This window comes from Talpa occidentalis, unplaced genomic scaffold, assembly GCF_014898055.3.
Source record: "Talpa occidentalis isolate TD23 unplaced genomic scaffold, MPIMG_talOcc4v2.1 talOcc4.3, whole genome shotgun sequence".
NCBI lineage: Eukaryota > Metazoa > Chordata > Mammalia > Eulipotyphla > Talpidae > Talpa > Talpa occidentalis.
This window is the reverse complement of record NW_023603184.1, coordinates 108,391,228-108,412,787: the sequence shown is the minus strand read 5'-3', so window position 1 is coordinate 108,412,787 and position 21,560 is coordinate 108,391,228. Positions and strand designations below refer to the sequence as shown.

General features: G+C 36.7%; 1 protein-coding gene across 10 annotated transcripts in view; it reads left to right on the top strand.

The window, feature by feature from the left end:
- Nucleotides 1–21,560, top strand: part of ZNF385B (zinc finger protein 385B) — a 366,436-nt gene that overhangs the window by 334,460 nt on the left and 10,416 nt on the right. The window lies entirely within an intron of this gene.

Here is a 21,560-nt window from a genome sequence, read left to right as displayed (position 1 = left end):
TTTATTCATCTTATGTTTGTTTTTTACTATAAACTTTTTTAGTGAAGGAACTATTAAACTTGTTTACTGATGAATTGTTTTTATTCTCTTACCCCTACAAAGGGGAGTGAAGGATCTAAAAGGTGAAGTTACTTAAATGCGAAGCATTTTTAAAGCAACCTGGTGATGAGTTCAATAATAAAATATTTTGATTTTTTGAGATCTTCATAGAATTCCCCTTAGAATTACAAATAGCCAAAAATTTTAAGGGAAATATTTATAGAAATTATGAATTGACTAACAGAAGAACTTTATATAGATGGAATTGGGCTTCTAAAGGAGGTATCTCTTAAGAAGACTTTGTATTTCATCAGTTTCATCATCTCCATGAATTTACAGTATTTCCTTATAGGCTCATACTAAATGATTCAGTGGAAAGAGAAAAAATTCATTTTTCTAGCATGTATATCATGAAAGTGATGTTGAACAGATTTTAACACATACACATCTACCATTCAGGGCATAAGAGAGATAAGTCATCTTGTTTCAGTGACTAATTTAGGAGCAGTGTCCACTAAAGGAGACTAAAATAATACATCCTTTCACTTATGTTTGACTCTCTCTAATGACCTCTGTTGTTGGAAACATGTACACAAAATTCTCACTCTTTCCCACTATCCATTTTGGTGTAGAATTTGAGTAGGAGATGTAAACATACTTTCCTTTGTATAAGGAAAGGCCCTCCAGGGTCTTTGGAGAAGAGCAATCCCTTTATTTAAGGGGAAGACTCAGAAAAGCTTAGGCAAAGAGACTATGGAAGATGTGATAGAATCATGTTATCTGATGAACAGATAATAAATATTGGAGTATTGTATCACCCTTCTTCCTTTCGAGAGAACAAAGACTTTCTATGTTTTTCTGTGTCTTTCTGACAGAAAGTCTCTGTTCTGTTATCTAATATTTAACCCATATCCATGAGATATTAAGGTCAAATGCTATATTTTGGTTTATAAAATAGCAAACAGAAGGGAGCTCCACATTGTGGCAATTATTTGCTGAAGGTGTTTGGAGAAACAGGATCCATCATCTCCTGAGTTCCTGGTTTAATTTTTTACAGGCTATTTTCTCTGTGAAACAATACTCTGTCAAATGTTTCGTTACCTGAATTATATTCTTTATTCACATAACTGGTCATAAGCAAAATGATAAAACAGTGGAGATTGGTATCAGTCCATTCTTTCAGCTTATTTTATAACTTCAGCTAATAGTACAATTGGTAGTTCCTGAAATTGTTCCAACATCACTGTATGTGTGCTCAATGCTCCTCAGGACCTCCCCTGGTGGCGCAGAGGTTGAGCACTGGGCTGTGAGGCTGCTGGCAGCCTCTGCAGGCCAATTCGTTCCCAGGCCGCCGGCGAGGGTCCCACCAAAAAAAAAGAATAGAATCAATATTTTAATTAAATGGAGAAACAAAGGCGTGGAAGAAAAGGAAAAGGTGGCAGAGGTGGGGAGGGGAGTCAAAGATTAGGAGATAAACCCCAGGAAAGAGCAGTATAAAAATAGAAATGCAAATAAAGATGCCTAAGTCACAAACACAGCATGCTTATACCTACACCCAATGAGCATATATTAAAATGAAAGTTTAACTCATCAAGGCTTTTATTCTGACTCTCCACTGCTAGAGAAAGCTCAGTGAAAGAGATTGCCTAAGCAGGTGTGTTTGCCTAGTGAGCAGTCAGAACACAGCAGAGTCAAGTGTAGCAGTGGTATAAACTCAGAAAGGAAACTGAGATCTAGAGGAACCCTAAAGGATAAAAGTGGAAATGAGGAATAATGCCTCAGTCAAATCTCTTCTTTAGTAACTACATGCAGGTCTTTAACCCTTCATCCTTTCTTTGCCACTTCCCTGTCCCTGTAGCTAAGTACCTGAGGTTCAACAGTATTGACCTCACTCACCATTTCACTGTCCAGACTTGGATTAGAAGTAACAAAACCTATCAGTAATTTGGGGTTACCTCATTTTCCATGTTTCCTTATTCAAAAATCTCTATGAATTATTTGGTAAACCATTGGCTGGATCACTCAAATTGCTTTTTTATAACTTCTCACTTCATATAAATAAATACTAAAGTATTTTAATTGTCCTATTATATCCACAAAAGCAGTACCAAAGCTGTTGAAAGATAGTACTATTTAAGGATAAAGTGGGCTGCATTTGCTAAATAGATATATGTTCTTTTGTCACCTTCAATTGATATGTCAGTTTCTCAACAAGAATTCCCACATATGTTTTGTAGAATTTTCAAGTTGGAAAATTAGAAGATTTGTCCAGATGGGAGATCTGGTCTAAATAATGTAATTCATAGCCTATTGTTAACCACCTATTTCTAAATCCTTAAAAAGCTCCCACAATTTTATCAGAATCAGAGTCTTTATGAGTAATAGATTATTATTTCATTTAAAGCTCTGTATTAGGAGAACAGAAGACATGAAAAACCACTCCTTCATAAATGATCTAGGTGGGATGTGGAGAGGAAGGTGGAGGGCAGAGATATGGTACCTCTGGAATTTAATTGACTGAAATGTCTTATTTTATTTTAATTTTTTAAAGATTTATTTATTTATACAAGCACTGGGTACAGTCAGAAGCACGGGAGGGTGAGAGAATTCACCAGAGCCAGAGCGGAGAGCAGAACAGGCAGACTGATGAAATACACTGCTGAGGGGAACAGCGGGTGGCAGGAGAGGTCTGTGCGCCATGTGGGACCCTCGGCTGGAGGCCGGGGATTGAACCGGCGCTGCAGACGCTGCGGGCAGCTTTGCAACCCAGTGCTCAACCGCTGTGCCACTGGGGAGGCCCTGAAATGTCTTATTTTAGACAACATTTCCTCTAAGGAGTCAAACAGACATTAGAGTAACAGTCACAGTGAGAAGTCATGGTTGACTGGCAATTCTTATGAGCCTGAAATTCCTGAGCTTTGGTCTTTTTTCTTCTGAATGAAGAGCTTCTGTCAAGTGGGCTTTGTCTGTTTCTATGTGATTCTTAGACACTTGAATGAAAAGTGAAATGTTAGTTATTACAGTTGATGTCTCAGCTACCAGATTTTAAATGTCCAGACGTTCACAGCATTCAATTCAATTTCCACACTCATGTTTTAGCATCAATAACTTAGCCTCAGAGAATTTGTTTAATGGGTGCAAATCCTGAGAGAGAGGAAATAGCCAGATGTTAAGAAGAGAACTTCTGGGAGAGTCACCCCTGGAATTCATTGAACATCAGACTAGTGTCGTGTGTGATTGTAGAGAATTTGACAAGGATCATGGGGTCCACAGATAATCTTTCTCTGCTCTTCAAGAGTACAGATTATTTCTTTTAAGAAATAGCCTAAAAATCTTCTAAGAACTTAGGGCCTCCCTGATGGCACAGGGGTTAAAATCGGCACTATCGAGATATTGCCAGCCACTTCTTTTTTTTTTTTTTTAAAGATTTATTTATTTTTATACCAGAGCTGGGGTATAGGCCAGAGGCGTGGGAGGGTGAGAGGATTCACCAGAGACAGAGCGGGGAGCAGAAATACACTGCTGAGGGGAGCAGCGGGCACGACAGGAAAGGCCTGCCACGCCGTGTGGGATCCTTGCCAGCCAGCCGGTATCGAACCCGCACTGCAGAGGCTGCGGACAGCTTCACAGCGCAGCGCTCAACCGCCTGCACCACCAGGGAGGCCCAATTGCCAGCCACTTCTGCATGAGTTTGATCCCCAGTCAGGGAGCTGACCCCCATGGCGCAGCAGACCCCTTCTGTCTTACCCGCTGCTTCCCTTAGCAATGTATCTCAGTAGATCTGCCTGTTCTACTTCCCACTCCGTCTCTGGTGAATCCTCTCATCCCCCCACCCACCTCTGGCCTACACCCCAATTCTTCTATGCATAAATAAATAAAAATATCTTTTTTAAAAAAAGAACTAGAAAAGTCTTCTTATCTGATCATTTGGTATTTGGAACAAGTTTTTTTTCTTTCTTACATGTTACACTTGGAGCCATAAATTTGGCTCATGTTATATCCAGATCTGTGCAATACAAAGAGATTTGTTATAATATGGAGCTATCACATGTAAGTTTTCAGGTATAAATTATATATATGGAGTTATCAGATATAAATTTTCAGGGTATAATAGCAAGCTTTTTTCATTCTCTCAGTTTAGTAAACAAAATGACTTTAAATCACACTAGCAGGAATTTCATTTATTATGAGAAGTTCTAACCACATGATTGAAAAAAATTAAGCATGTTTCATTAAAGACAGTTAAGTGAGAATAGCTGTCCCATTAACTTCTTAGAAGTTGGGGTAGAATTAACTGTAAAATCCAAAGTAATGGTTTTAAGGTCTCGTAGGACCTATTCAAACTTTTAATGATGCCTCAGTGGGAGTTCAAAACATGGTAGGAGGGAAGAGAAATGTACTTAGGGAGAATTGAGGTCAAAACACAGCAAGCATTAGGCAGCTTCAGGAAGATGGCTAGAACCCATTGACCAGACACTGTCCCCAAATTTCTCCCTGGAGTTTAAATGCCATAATGCCATATGATAGTAAACTTCCCTGTGATAATATTTTCCATACATCAAATTGAATGCTCTTTTGTGACAGGTTCAAAATTTACAGAACCTTCCAAAAACCTTATTTCTTGAAAATCGTAAGATCTTGTGATATTCAGCTTAATGGTAAAATATTATGATAATCACCTAATGGTAAAATATTGTGATAATCACTTAATGCTCCATATTCTAGTCTTCAGCATGAGATTTTTTTAAATTAATTTGATGTCAAGATGGGGAAAATATATTTCTAGTTCATAGTATCTAAAGCTATTTAGAGCTAAACAACCTTTAATCAGTTGCTGTCTAAACAGATGAAAGCAGATGGAATGATTCAAAATGCTATAGATATATTTATAAATGCAATTAAGAACAAAAAATGATAGAACCAGCATGCTCTGCTTGAAATATAACCACAGGAACATTTAAATTTATTCAGTTTACAAAATCCAGTCACATATATGTTTTTGAATAGCCTTCTCAACAACTCTGTTATAAGTATGGCTGAAATTAGTATATTTTTTTATTAGTTCATGCAACAAATTTAATATCCATTTTTCACTCAACAGTGTTTATTATCTATACTAAATATTACAGTATATCTGCATATTTTGCCAGATACTGGGATGCAGCAATGAACACAAAGATAATTTTTCTCACCCTCATAGAGCTCCCAATCTAGTACTGTTATTATCTGTAGAATTTAATTATAATAGCACAAAACTATACAAGTTATAGATCTTTTAAAGGACAAATTTTGAACAAATACTCTCGTTTCAAGTAAATGACAAATGTTTTCAAAGTTACATACAGCTTGACAATTGTGGACATTTCCTGTCCAGAGCCAAATCTCTTCACTCAAAATGGAGACTAACACTGGCAACTGCATCACCACCATGACCAAAGCCTTGAACTGTCCCTTAAAGGGAATATAGTTGAATTGTCCTGAACACTGTCCACATTTGCAATAGCATTTTTTGACTCATTCAGTTTAAAAGATTCCCACTGGGGGCAGGGAGATTGTTTTGTTTATCCCCATACCCATCATAGAGACTATGAGATGACCATCTCAGAAAAAGACATAAGAAGGAAGGAAAGAGGAAAAAGTATTCCATCCAAAATAGCTCATTTTAATTGCTAGTGCATTGCACTTTTGCATGGTGGCAATTCCTCAGATGTGAATCTAGAGCCATTATTAACTAATCGATCTGTATGATTTGTCTGGAAAGCTGTTTATGGTCAGCTTTTTATAGTCACCTTGTTGCCTTATATTAGGGCATTTTCAATTTTATCAGAGTTTTTCTGCTTAGGATATAAATGGACCCTCGCCTCATCATTTTTATGGGGTCTTCTGTGAGTTTTATTGTTTTTATGTCTTCTTACAAAATAGGACACGTTTTCCAAATGACAACTCGTTTTCACTGACTCTGGCAGGACTCCATTGATTAGCCTGCAAGGTCTTTGAAACTGCCTCTTTACCCCTTTCCGTCTCTAACTACAGGACCTTGTGCTGTTGAATAGAAGAAAATAATGGTTTTCTGCTTTGGCAGCACTTGTCACTTATAGACAAGTGTCATCATAAATTTGCCATCCATCTATCCAAATCCAGGAGACCAAGATTTAGTATCCCTCATAAAGTAATAGATTAACTATATGACAAACATCTTAAGTCTGAAATTCTGGGGTACAATCATGTAGAACATAAATTGAGTTCCATCTGTCTAAAGTGAACAGAACATTATACTAAGGCTCATATTTTCATGAAATGTACATATATCATTAGGACTTTCAAAATCAATTTAAAAAATGAAATTGCCTCCATCTTTGTTCATGTACCTTGAATTTGACAGTAGCCTCCTGCTATGCAAGGCTGAAGATTCTTAGGTAGTGAAGTGTTTGTCATCCTTTAAAAACGAACTTCTGAAACTTTCAAGCATGTTTTACTGCTTCAAAATAATACTGAGCATTTATTGTTAGTTTTTACACTTCAAATAGTTTTTTCTTAAGGTTTCTCTGAGAAAGTAAACCAAAAGTTGAGTCTGACTTATAATTTACTAGATACATTACAAACCATTAAAAAAATCAGACCTTGGAGATATCCTTGTTAAGTCATATATTGAAATGTTTATTGTTTAACTGGTATCCATCTTGATTACATTTATTTACAACCTCCTTTCTGCAAGAAAAAGATACTTGAATATAAAAGGGTTTTATATGTGTATTGAATAATTTTTTAAATGTACAATTGTAAACTGTCTTGAAATTGAAACAAAGGTTACTACTTACATTTTTATGTCATTCCACTTACTTGCTTCAGGAAGAATTCTCTTATAGTGACAGTTTTTTCTGAAATGGATGGATGATCAAACAGAACAACTCAATAAGTATCTGTAGATCCAGTGTATAAAGCACTTTAATATTAGACATTTTGGGGGATTACAGGCATAATTCTGATGCTGCTTACTAAAGTCTAATGCAAGACAATTTTAACTTTACAGTATATATCTTAAAGTTTTGTTCATAGAAATATTTCTAATATTTTTCTCTTCCCTATTTTTTCTGAGAGTCCAGTTTACTATCATGGACACCAGACATAGTATGACTTGATGCTCTCATTTCTGTAGAACAGCACTATCCAATAAAATATTCTGTGGTAATGAGAATAGTCTACAATATGTTTCCAACATGAGTGCCATGAGCCACACATAACTAGACAGCACTTGATGGACTGGACTGCTGAAGACCTGACTATTCAATTTTAAGTAGCAGCGCATTGCTAGTAGCTGTTGTACTAGATAGCACTGTCATTCTCTTTGCTATTTTTGACCTAGCTATGATTTCAGAGAAGGCATTAAATTCTCCAATCAAATAGGAATCATGCCCTCCCTACATCACATCAATGTTGTATGAATCAAATGAATGATTTGCAAAATGTAAAGCATAATAAAAAATACCTAGTATTTTTTTTACAGTTTGGAGAGGAGGGGGTTAATCCTCTGGTGGTTTTTTTGTTTTTTTGTTTTGTTTTTTTTTTGGCTTTCCCTTCTTGCTGCTATCACTTAGAGATTACAACTGCCACTTAGGTTGTCCAGCTATTGTCATCTTCCATATTACTGTACTTACTAAATAGTATATCCTAGAAAATCAGACTCATGCTCATTAGACTGACATGCAAAAAACAATTCTAACAACAATGCTAGTAATTAACATGTAAATGAATAATTAAATGCCTGACATTACGCTAAACATTTTATATATGTTATCTTATTTAATAACTGTAACAATCATTTGATGGATACTACAAAGTAAGAACTAGAAGGGGAAATAATGACTTAGAGTCATTCAGACACCTACATAAAATGTAATTTCAAGGCCAGAGTCTTACCTGGGAAGCACTACATGCTACCTTTAGAGGAAAATCCCAGGACCAGATGCTTTCACTAATGAGTTTTATCACACCTTCAAACAAGGCCTAATATTTATCCTTCTCAAGCTCTTCCAAAGAACTGAGGAAAAGGGAATGCTTACAAACACCTATTATGAAGCCAACACTGCTCTGATAACAAAAGCAGACAAAGACATCACACACACACACAGAGAACCTACAAAACAATATTCCTGATGAACATAGATGCAAAGATACTCAGTGATATCTTAGCAAACCAAATTCAGCAATACATTAAAAGATTTATATTTCATGACCTAGTGAGATTTAATCCATGGATGCAAAAATGGATCAACATTCAAAAATTGATCAAAATATTGGAAGGTAATCCACCACATCAACAAAAGGAAGGTTAAAAACTCATACTATGATGACAGTAGATGCAAATAAAGCATTGGATAGAAGGAATGAGGATAGCAGGAAATTACCTAAACATGAAAGGGTAATATATGACAGACGCACAGCTAACGCCATACTAAATTATGAGAAATTGAAAGCTTCCTTGTATAAGACAAAGAAGTTCACTTTCACCACTACCATTTAACATAGTGGAAGTCTTAGTAGAGCAATTTGGCCAGAGAAAGATAAAAAGCAATCCAAATTGGGAAAGAATAGGTAAAATTATAACTATTTGCAAATGACATATATAGAAAATCCTAAGTATTCTGCTAAATAAAAAAAAAACTATTAGAAACAATAAATCAGTACTGTAAAATGATAGGTTAAAAAATAATTTTACAAAAATCAATTGCATTCCTATATGCAAACAACATCATTGATGAGAAAGAAATCAATCACATTTATTAATGCAGCAAAAAAAAGTATTTAATACCTAGGAATAAACTAAACAAAGGAAGTGAAGGATCTGTACAATGAAAACTAAAGACATTGTTAAAATAAATAGAAGACCCAAAGAAATGGAAAGATATTCTCTGCTCATGAATTGGAAGAATTAGCATTGTTAAAAATAGCCATCTTGCCCAAGATATTATACAGATTCAATGTAATCCCTATCAAAATTTCATTGGCATATTTCAAAGATAGAAAAAGCATTAGTGAAGTTTTATGGAACCATTAAAGACCCCAAATAGCTAAAGCAATCCTGACAATATAGAGGAAGAACAGAGATCTCTCACAACCAGGCTTCAGACTATCCTACAAAGCAATAGTAATCAAAACAATATGATATTGGAACAAAACTAGGCACAGAGACGAAAGAAACAGAATTGTGCGCCCAGAAATAAACACACTCTTATATCAACAGTTAATCTGGAGGGCCTCCCTGGTGGCCTAGGCATTAAATCTCAGCACTATCACTATTAACATCTGAGTTTGATCCCCATCCAGAGAGCTAACCACATGGTGAAGCAGACATCTCCTGTCTCACCCACTGCTCCCCTTAGCAGTGTATATCAGTAAATCTGCCTGTTCTGCTCCCCACTCTGTCTCAGGTGATTCCTCTCACCTCCCACACCTCTGGCCTACACCCCAGTTCTTCTATACAAAAAAAATTTTTTTAATATTTTTTAAATATATTTTTAAAAATAGTTAATAGATATTTTTAAAAAACACAGTTAATCTGCAGTGGAGCCACAGGTATACATTTGCAAGAAGTAAAGTCTCTTCAACAAATGGTATTTGGAAAATTGGACAGTCACTTGAAAAGAATGAAACTAGACTTCCATATATTCAAAAATTAACTCAAAATGGATTAATGACTGGATGTAAGACTTGAAACCATAAAATACATAGAATGTGAAACACACCACAAAGTTGGCTTCAGCGATGTCTTTGTGGACTCAAGTCCAACAGTAAGGAAAAAACAAAACAAAAATAAACAAATGGGTTTACATCAAAGTAATAAAATTCTACACAGCAAAAGAAACTATTATTAAAATGAAAAGACAGCCTACTGAATAGGAGAAAATGTTTGCACATCATACATCAGACAAGTGACTAATACCTAAAATATACAAATTCAGAAACAACAATCAAATCAAAAAAATAGACATAAGCACTAAATAGACAGTTATCCAAAGAAGATACACAGATGGCCAGCTGGCACCTAAAAAATATGCTCATCGTCATTTATCATTAGGAAAATGCACATTGAAACTACAATGAGATACCATCACACACCTGTGAGAATGGACAAGAAAAAAAACAAGATTTCAGGGTGTAGAGACAAAAGAACACTTGTATACTTATGGTGGGAATATTGACTGATCAATACCCTATGGAAAACAATATGGACGTTTCTCAAAATACTGAAAATATTGGGTTGTCAGAAAAGTCATGATGCATGAAAAGCATAGAAGAAATACTTCATGACATTTCCAATAACCCAGTAGATCTACCATACAATCCAGTAATTCCACTCCTAGGTATCTACCTAAAGAATGTGCAACACTAAGAAGGGTATGTTCATTGCAGCACTATTTACAATAGCTTAGTTATGGAAACAACCTGTGTTGATGAGTGAATTAAGGAGCTATCACACACACATGCACACACACAATGAAATACTACTCATCAACAACGTGTGTGTATTTATATATGTAAGTATATATGTATAAAAGTGCATATGTATATATACATATATATATTGCCGGTCCTGCCTGCAGGCCGACGGGGTTCAGGAATATGGCGGAGGGGCTGGGGATGAAAAGATGCTTCTACTCACATGGATGGCTGCAGGAACTCTCTTTATTTTAGGGGAGGGGCTATATCTCGGAAAGCCTGCGCATGCACTTTACGTGGATTTGCAACATCCGGTTACTGTTGCAGCAGCCTCCACTTTGGGCGGAAGTGACTCATCTTTGGGCGGAAGCGACCACCACCCCAGGTCCCCCTGCTGGTGTAAGCCTGGTACTGACTATATATGCTATCATTTATAGCAACATGGCTGGAACTAGGGGGACTTATGCTAGGCAAAATAAGCCAAAAGGAGACAGAAAAGTACCAGGTGGTTTCACTCATACGTGAAATATAGAGAAACAGATCAAAGGGTCAGACAAAACCAAACCAATAAGAAATTCTAGAAATCAGACTATAAAAGTGAGGCCACCAGAGAGGGAGAAGGAAGGTGGAGAGGAAAGCTGAGAGAAGGTCCAGTGGACTGTAGTGGAAGACTGTGTGTCCCTTGGCAGTAGAATAATATGCATCTGGATGGGTGTGATCCTGTACCTCTGAATCATATACAGTGTTGTAAACCAGTTTCCTCAAAACAAAAAAAGTTAAATTAAAAAATAAGAATAGTAAAACTAGCAACAACAAATGTTGGTGAGGATGTGGAGAAAAAGGAACTCTCCTGCACTGTTGGTGGGAGTGCAAACTGGTCCAACCACTGTGGAGAGCTGTGTGGAGATCTTGACCTATAAACTGAGAGCTTCCATATGATCCAGCAATTCCACTCCTAGGTATTTACCCAAAGGACACAGAAACATCAATTCCAAAGAGCACCTGCACCCCTATGTTTATAGCAGCACTGTTTACAATAGCTAAGCTTTGGAAACAACCCAAATGCCCAAAAATAGATGACTGGATCAAGAAGATGTGGTACATATACACCATGGAATATTACTCAGCATTCAAAAAAGATAAACACATGCAATTTGCAGCAACATGGATGGCGCTGGAAGGGATCATGCTCAGCGAAATAAGCCAGAAAGAAAAAGAAAAATACCGGATGGTCTCACTCATAGCAGGAATCTAGAAAACTTAAATAAGGGACCAGGAAAAAGAATAACTATAAGAAAGTGAAAATCAAAATCAACAAACAATGAACCAGAGACACTCTGTGGGGGGTAGGAGGCGAGGAGGGGAGGGATTGGGGTCAAAATAAGGGGATCGCAATTGTATGAGGAATATAAAAATTAAAAAAAAAATTTTTTAAAAAATAGTAAAAGCCCTTGTTTAGTGAGAGATGATTACGGGTTCTTTTCTCTGTTCTCCACATTCAACATTATTTGCATAATAGCTTCTAATGACTTAATGAGGTTTATAGATCTTGGGATACTGGTAGAATGGTATAGAAACTCCTAAAGAAAGAATTAGGCAACAGAGGCATTCATTGAAATGACTGCAGGTAGTTTTCTTTCCTGTATTTACAAATACTTTGTCCAACATTTCATTATTATTCATTATTCCAAAAAAAACCAAACCAACGCCAATATTACTGTTTAACATTCATTAAACCAAGTTAGTTCACTCTGATAAGTATTTGGTGTTTGTTTTGTTTTTTTTTTTTCAAGAATCCTTTGTTTTATGTTGGAGTCGGGAGCTTCACAATCTTCCATGCAATGTCGTATCTCTTTCTTGTTCAATGCTTTTATGTTGCAGTCATCAGTCTCCATACAGCAGTATTCCTACATGCCTGATGAAAAACCCCAGACAAACGCCTTTGGGGATCCAAGCCTCTTAAATTACATCAGTTTTTTAATGGAGACTTTCTACAGTTCATAGACTTTGTATTGCAACCTATAGGTCTTGAATATAAAACTGCTTTGACAAGTTCATAATAAAACAGAAAATTGAATTTAGGCACAAATGCTACATTTGAAATGTAAAGGTATGATTGACTTTTAGCAATATGTTTTTAAAGTATTGATGGCTTTTTTTATACCTGGGCATCCCAGCCCATGAATGTCTACACAGTCTCCTCAGGGCAACCTGGACCCAGTGTAGTCCATAAAGAGTGAGAGCCAAGGGCCTCCCTGGTGGCGCAAGGGGTTAAGCACAGCACTATGTAGCTATCCTCAGCCTCTGCAGCACAAGTTCGCTCCCCAGCCAGCCAGGGAGCTACCCACATGGCACAGCAGACCTCTCCTGTCTCGCCCGCTGCTCCCCTCAGCAGTGTATTTCAGTCAGCCTGTGTGTTCTGCTCTCCACTCTGTCTCTGGTGAATCCTCTCAACCCCCACACACACCCCTCTGGCCTGTACCCCAATTCTTGTATGCATAAATAAATAAATCTTTAAAAAAAAAAAAAAGAGTGAGCACCAAGACCCACCTCCCCGGAGCAGCCAGAGGCAATAAGCTTGTGTGCTAACAGTAACTCTCTGCCCTGGATGGATGAAGAAAGACTCGGTTTCCTCCACATCTCTCACGCTGACCTTTCCATTTTTAATGTGCACCTCACCCTACCTGGACTATCAAAATTAAACCTTCAACTCCGCATTAGAGAAGGCAGCTGGAGGAGCAGAATTCTAAGGTTGCACACAAAATAGGGGAAAACTGTTCATTAAATTCAAGCTCTAGCAAACAGTCCTCTTTTGTGCTCACTTAGGAAAGTGACAAGTTCACTAATATCAGGGCCTGCTCATTGATCCAGAGTGTGGCTGCCAGCTTTCAACATGGAGAGATTTGGAGATGCCATGTTTCTCTGTAAAGGGCTGTGTTTTTAAAAGAAGAACCTGCTTCTCATTCCTCCTAGAAAATTAGTTTTTAATCTCATTCCTGACTTTTGAATCGCTGGACCTACTCCCTGAGGGATTTGATTTGAGTGACATGAGTTACTTATTATATTTTCCATAATAAAACTGCCTCAGAAATAACTGTTTCACATTTCTTGGTGACAAATCAAAAAGGGGCAATCTTTCAACCTGAAGGAGTTAAAGTATGATGTCGCTATTGTATGAGTCAAATTGCTGGAAAACTACACAAAATAGGGGAAAGCTGTTCATTAAATTCAAACTCTAGCAAACAAGTCCTCTCTTGTGCTCACTTGGAAAAGTGACAAGTTCACTAATATCAGGGCCAGCTCATTGATACAGAGTGTGGCTGCCAACTTTCAACATGGAGATATTTGGAAATGCCACTGCTTTATCTAAGTGTGAGACTGGCAGCCTCTGCTCCCCAACAAAGTGGCACAAGGGACAGTGGGGTGGCTGTCATGCAGTGCTCAGACAAGGAGAGCAAGGGCTGCCATTTCATTGGACCACAGACTTCCTGCAGGGTGTAGCCCAGTGTCCAGATCTCTTTTGATATAGTCTTAGAAATGGAAAGAGCAGGGATAGCCTAAGTCAGGGCTGGCAAAAAATTCCAAGATCTATCTTGAACTTGTGAGAATAGTCACCTGACTCTCATGTGTCCTAAGTTAAGTAAGCTTTTTTTCCCCCAAGGTAAGGACATGTGATTCTGAATCAGTGAAGAGACACTTTAATTTACAGACAATTTTTCCTGCTTCCAAGATAAGAAAATTAGACGTAAACATAGTTAATTGGGAATTACCATGCTTCACAGTGATCAACCATTCTTGAAGAGACAGGGTTTCTGGAAATTAGTACTTTGAGAATTTCAAAAATTAGCTTTAAGTTCAGTGTATGTCCTTGGCTACTTGGTGTTTCTGATCTTGTCACTGAAATACTCTGGTTTCCATTATCTGCAAAATAGCATAAGCATATAGAGAAGTCTTTTGGTTTCCAAAGGTTCAACTATTTACCACTCAAGGGGACATAGAGATCAGATATTTTCCAGCAGGAAGGCCTATGACTAAAGAGCAAGTCAGCTCTTAGTAAGTCAGCTCTCAGTAAGAGGTTTTGTGAGGTAAACCAGTCTTTACTATTCCATACGTAGGTAACCCTTGGGACTCTTAGAATTAGATCAAGTTGAAATGAAGCATCCATTGGAGAAAACCTGAATCAGTAATCCAGTGTACTGGGTCACTCTCAGGCCATCTGGTATAAAGCTGAAGTACCCTGGGGATTTGGATTGGTCTTGGGTGGCATCATCTCTAAGGCACACGCAGTCTGCTTTTTCAGGAGGGTGAGGATGGACAGATCGAGATGAAGTGGAAAGAGCCACTTCACTGGCCACTTTAAGTTCAGTACCACTGAGAAGATAGGTAGAGAGTCTACCAAGTCAGGGAATGACTTTTGAAATGTATAATTTTCAGCATTCTGTAAACAGAAAGAGCCCAATAGAAAGAGAATAGTCGACTCTATAAGAAAGAGAGAAGCGATTTAAAGGAAAGACAATTCAGGGGAAATAAATTTTTCCTCAGCGATGTAAAGAAAAAAAGTGCTTTTATATAGGTGCTATATAAAATAGGTCTTTGCTCCCTGCTCCTTTGCACAGCTGCAGTCCTGCTTACTACAAACTAGAGTAGCCTACTAGACTAGCCCTTTCTTTGTACATCCACTGATACTGTGATGATGCTCTACCATCTGTACATCTCTTATTACATTTTGTTTTACAAAGAACTTCAAGGTACCAATTTGACTTGTTCAACTTGCAGCCTGTGTGCTGCTTTTTTCTTTCTTTTTTTTTTTTTTTTGTAAATCGATTACCTATTTTAATGGAATTCTACTTTAAGCTTCTCTGTCATCAGTTAATGGTTTCTATCACTTCTACTAAGTCAAGTGTATAGATAAGGAAGAAGAAATGAGGCAAAGGCTTAAGAAGCCTTCTGCAGCACAGCACACAAATTGACATAATACAGATTTCCAGTGTCTTCTACTCTGGTGCAGATCCCATGGGCTTTTCAGTTTTATTTCTCAAGATTGTGCTAGCTAAGGAAGTAGGTACGCTGACTGACACCCATTAATTTCTCATTATTCAGAAAGTGGCACAATAGAGCAGAAGAGGATGATTTCAGAATTCCTTATCAAAGTGAGCTAACTTGGTTTAATGAGTGTTAGGCAATAATATAGGGATTGCTTTGTTTTTTGAAATAATAATGAGATGTTGAACAAAGTGTTTGTGAATACAGGAAATAATATGACCTGCAGTCATTTCAGTGAGTGTCTTTACTGCTTAATTCTTTTTAGTGCAATATTAAATATAAAAAGCAAAATTTAATTGTAAAGATTGACAAGCAGTAGCCTTCTGTGTACCCAGAAGTCACAAAGTACAATGCTACTAAAATTATAGACTTGGTTTCCTGAGCACTTTTCTTAAGTTTTGGGATTCTTTTAGTATTCTGGAAGGTTTTGCCTTGGAAAGGCGTTGAAGGTTTTGCCTTCAATCATTTACTTGAGGTAAATAAATCAGAGAGGAAACTAGGAATAGCCAAGTTTTTCTGGATGAAAGATCAAGAAGTTTAGTTAGCAACCTAAATGTCATAATTTCTAATCTCAGACCTCACCCACCATTCACTGCATTGGTAGGTAAAACTGAGCACAGCTCAAAGACTCATTTTGACAAATGGTGAATGACTATACCAGGAGCAGAGAACCTGTTACATTTTCATTGAAAGCAAATACACATATTAAAACTCTATTCAAAAGTTTTGTCTTTTAAATCATAGTGATAAAAATATTATACAAGTGGATGTTTAACCTTGTGCACAAAAATATTAAATATTAAAATCGTTGGTTTAGGGCATGGGGTGTGAGTTGGGATTTCCAATTGTGATGATTTGTTTATGAAGACTGTCCCACATTTTCTTTTCAGTCTCTCAGAGAGCAGTAACTTGGATTTAGAAATCCATAGCCCTTGAGTATGGAACAGAACCCATGATCTTGATCTCATTAGCAATTGAGTTGTCTGAGTTAATATGCAGAACTATTAGTTTTTATTGTGTCTTCTACCTGAAACCCTTGCCTCACCTTTATCATCTTTTAGATTCTTAGATCCCAATGAGCAAAAATGGTAGTCATTTAGTCCAGATTAAGGCACTAATCACTTCAGTCATTTACTTGAGGTAAATCAGTCAGAGAGGAAACGAGGAATAGCCAAATTTTTCTGGATGAAAGACCAGGAAGTTTAGTTAGCAACCTAAATGTCATAATTTCTAATCTCAGACCTCACCCACCATTCACTGCATGTTCATGCCAAAACCAGAGTAGAGATCCTTGATTCCTCCCTTTCTCTGACATCCACATTGAATCAGTAAGTCTAGTCAGTTCTATCTACAAATAAATCCCGAGAATACTCCTCAGTTCTCTACCAACCAAGCAACTCATTTCTCTGGTGGACAACTACAGTAGTCTCCTAACTGCTAGCCCTGTATTTATCCTTTCCCATTCTGTTTTCCACATTGCTGTTAAAATGATCTTATGAAAACAAATCACATATCCCTGCCCTCTGCTCAGTAATTACAACTTTGATGACATTCAGATTTCTCTCATGCACTACCAGACTGTATGTGGTCTGACCCCTTGTCAGCTCCTCCACACCTGTATTCACCTCCTTCTCATTCATCTCAATCTTGTTTCACTTCAAGACTTTTATCCTTCCTATTTTTTTCCTGGATTGTGTTTCCTTCTATAATTCCTATTATTTCTTTCAAGAGTCTGTCAAATATCACCTTTTAAGACTGTCCAACAAGCTTAAACTGATTTGGTTGCCTTAACCTGCTATTTCTTTTTAGCGTTCTTATTACAATAAGACTACATATGTACATTTAATATGTATATATATAAAGTACATATGCATATACAAAGTATATATACTTTATGTTTACATATAATTTTATAGATACATAATACATAAACATACTTTATATGCATGTTTAATATAGATGTATATAAAATATACTTTTATGTTTGTGTTTTATGATCTATATCTACAAATACTATAAATGTGTGTGTTTTATTTTCTGTCTTCTACACTAGATGATTAATTACATTAAGTCAAAGATTTGGTCTTTTTCACCTGTAAATTAGTGCCTAGAATAGTGTATAATACATAATAGGTGCTCTCTAAGTATTTGTTAGATTTGTTGGATGGATGGATGGATGGATGGATGGATGGATGGATGGATGGATGGATGGATGGAATGATGTATGTATGGATGATTATTTTCATAGGATATAATCCTAAAGAGGTCTTGGTTGGTAAAATAGTATGAATGTCATATGCTTCAAAATGGTTATGTTACTGGGGCCTCCCCGGTGGCGCAGCAGTTGAGCGCTGGGTTGCAGTTGCCTGCGGCCTCTGCGGCGCCGGTTCAATCCCCGGCTGCTCCCTGGCCACCAGAGGAGGGTCCCACATGGCACGCAGACCTCTCCTGCTGCCCGCTGCTCCCCTCAGCAGTGTACCTCGGTCCTTCTGCCTGCTCTGCTCCCCGCTCTGCTTCTGGTGAATTCTCTCACCCTCCCGCGCTTCTGACTGTACCCAGTGCATGTATAAACAAAACAAACAAACAAATAAATAAATAAATAAAAACATGCCTCTATTTAAAAAAAAAAAAAAGGTTATGTTACTTATCACTTCATCAAGAAGTATATGTGTGTGTGCCTACATCTTATCTACCTTTTTCTTATTATAATTTTAAATACAATACTTTACATTTCTCAATGGCAGAAAATGATACCTTTTAGTGGCTTGAATTTATACAGCTTAATAAATCAAGACTTGTTAGCAGAAGCAAAAACAAGAGGAAATATTTACTTTTCATAGGGAATCAGAGACCTTCTTTCAGGTGTCCATTAATCCTGTCCATTAATTAAGAAATGAAAATTCAGAAAAAGCAATGCCTAAATAAATTTTGCTTGAAATGCATATTGTTGTCATTTGCTTTCCTAGTTTACATGCAAATTTTTAACTTTAAAGAAATTGTATTAAAATAAACATTTATCTGGTTTCCAGGAAGTTGCTTATAGCATCCTATATTTTGTATGGCATCATTGAACTAAGATATGTAAAGACATAACCATACATTCAACTTTCAGCAATGTCAGTCTTTCAGGAAAATATCACTGAAACTGAGCCTTTTTACTCTGTTCTCCTTTAAAATAGAAGAGCATTAAGCAATTCTGGTTCAGTATTCAGAGTTCTACATTTGAATTTGTGCTCTACCATTTATTAATTGAAGACTGTGGGCAAATTACTTAATCTAACCTTTGATGATTTTCTCTTTTTGAACAAATAGAACATTTAGAGAGACAAAAGCATGCCATTTCCTGGAAAATGACTTTTAATCATATATATTGAAAAAAGTAACTTATTTAAACTATAGGATTCTTACTATAGTAAGAATCTTACTATAGTAAGATTACTATACTAGTAAGATTCTTACTATAGTAAGAATCCTATATATCAAAATAAAACAAAGCTGAGAATTTAGTTTTTAAAAAATAAGCAAAAGATTTGGCCAAGCACTTCACAAAAGAAGGTACACAGATAACCAATAAAAATATGTGCCAGTGCATAAAAGAAATCATCCTGTATAGTTTTAGGTTCTTCTGAGGCTGGCTGAGTAATTAAAATAGCATCTAATTCTCACACCAAGGTGACAAAGAGCCTACTCTGGGCAAATTGAGAAAAGTCTATCAGACCTTTTGGGGAGACTGATCCTACAAATGCAAAGGTACTGAATGTCACTAGATATTCAGGAAATACAAGTTAAAACCACAATGTGATCTACCACACCTCCAACAGAGTGACTAAAATAAAAAGTACTGATAACACAGATGCCATGTGTTAGAGAGCATGTGGAACAATAGGAATTCTCGTACGTTGCTGGTAGAAATGTAAATCTGTACAACCATACAACTATTTGGGGGAAATTGTCTTCAGAATCTGCTAAAGCCATATCTTACGGTCCAGCATTTCTATTCCCATGTATATATAGTTAACATAAATGAGTACCTATGTCTACCAAAAACATGTTTAATAATGTTTGTATCTAAGGATCTTTTCTAGGGAGATTTAATCCCCTTAAATCTTCTCAATAGAAGATTTAAAGGCTCAAAGGCAGAAGTACCTTTGCATTCTCCAGTAAATGCCCCAACTGATTTCCCTTTCTTTCCCCAATCTCCCTTCTCCTCGGCTGTTTAAGACTGTGAGCAAGTTACTCAGCCATGCTGTGTCACCCCCATGTATACAGGAGGTCTACATGTTATTATTAAACTTCTCTACAGCCTTTTCTCATTAAAAAAAAAATTCTAGTAACATTATTCAGAATAGCCAAAAACTGAAAACATTCTAAATGTTCAAGAGTAAAACAGACAAATGAATTGTGTTATAGTCATATTATGAAATATATAAATCATGCATTGAAAAGTCTCCTTAATGAAATACTATCCAGTCACTAAAAAAGACAAAACTTCAATATGTAGCAATTTGGAAATATGGATGAATCCCACAGACATGTTGAGTGAAAGAAGCCTGGCATAAAAGAAGACATATGTGATTCTGATACCTAATGCCCCTTTCAGAGTCCTCAGGAATAAAAGGAAACAAAGTTTGAGGAGAAGGAAACTAGTTTAATTTGTCAACAAACTGAGGAGGGCAGCAGACTTGAATCTCAAAGACCACTGTCCTGCTCTGTGGCAGAAGGCAAGGGGATTTATCCAGAGTTACAAGGAGCGGAAGGGGGAGTGGGCAGTCAGCAAGTTTATCCTTGTAACTGGCTGAGTGACGCCAGCTTGCTTTTGCCATCACCTGGTGGTCAGCAGTTCAGATGCTATCTTCCTCTTTTCCCTCAGAATGTAAGAAAACAAAAAGCAAAACTAATTTAAGTTGACAGGTGAAAACTGTGGTTATTTGAAAAGGAGGCGGGGGGAGTACCAATTGATTTGGAGGAGTCTTTTGGGATGGTGGAAACATTCTATATCTTTGTACTTTATACATCAGTGTCTCCTAACTTCTATATATCTCATGTTCATACAAAGGTATACATATGTTTAAATTCATTTAAATTTATGTACCTTACATTATGTTTCGCCTCAATAAAAAAAGAAATTTGAAGGTGCAGACAATATCTGCCTCATTAGAGTGTATGAAAAGTAAATGAGGTAATGATTATAATTTCTTAACATAGTGTTTGCTGTATGGTGACTGAATATTCAATTAGTGTCAGCTATTGATTTGTGATTATTATTATCATGTTTACTATCACTGTAAGAGATAACTGCTTGAAGCAGCCATTAGGCCTATTTTTGTGTTCCTGCATAAAGGCAGACTTCCCTAAATAGTGACTGAGCCTCTGAATTCAGCTTCTAACAGTCATGCTCCAACCATCTTAATATTATTAGTTGTTTGTAAAAGGAATCTTGTTACTTTTTGTTTCATTTAAAATTTTTAGCTCCTCAAATTGCATTCAGGTCAAGAGTTTTTTGTTCCCTCTCAGAATTAAGATTTAAAAAAAAAATTACTTTGAAACACAAATCATAATTATTCTTATGAAAAGATATTCATCTCATTCAATATTAAAAGAAAATTAACATAAACAATGAGCTACTGTATTTTATTTTAAGATGGTCAAAGACAATGGATGATTAGACTGGTGATGGTAGAGGGAACCACGATCTCTTACAAATTCTTAGAGTATTCATTTGTGTAATCATTCTGGAATACCAGTCAGCAGTGTACATTATAAGCTCAAAAAATGTATGTATTCATTGGTCACTCAACCAATTACAAGGATAAACTTGCTGACCCTGCCCACTCCCCCTTCCACTCCTTGTAACTCTGGATAAATACCCCTGCCTTCTGCCACAGAGCAGGACAGTGGTCTTGTAACTGGTTTATTGAATATATGAATTCAATAGACCACAGATATCATTGTCTATATACTCTGTTGAATTTCTCATTCTCACTCCTCAAAGACATTTCTGGGTATCAGAAAGTCTGGTCTCATTTGAAACTTCAGGCCTT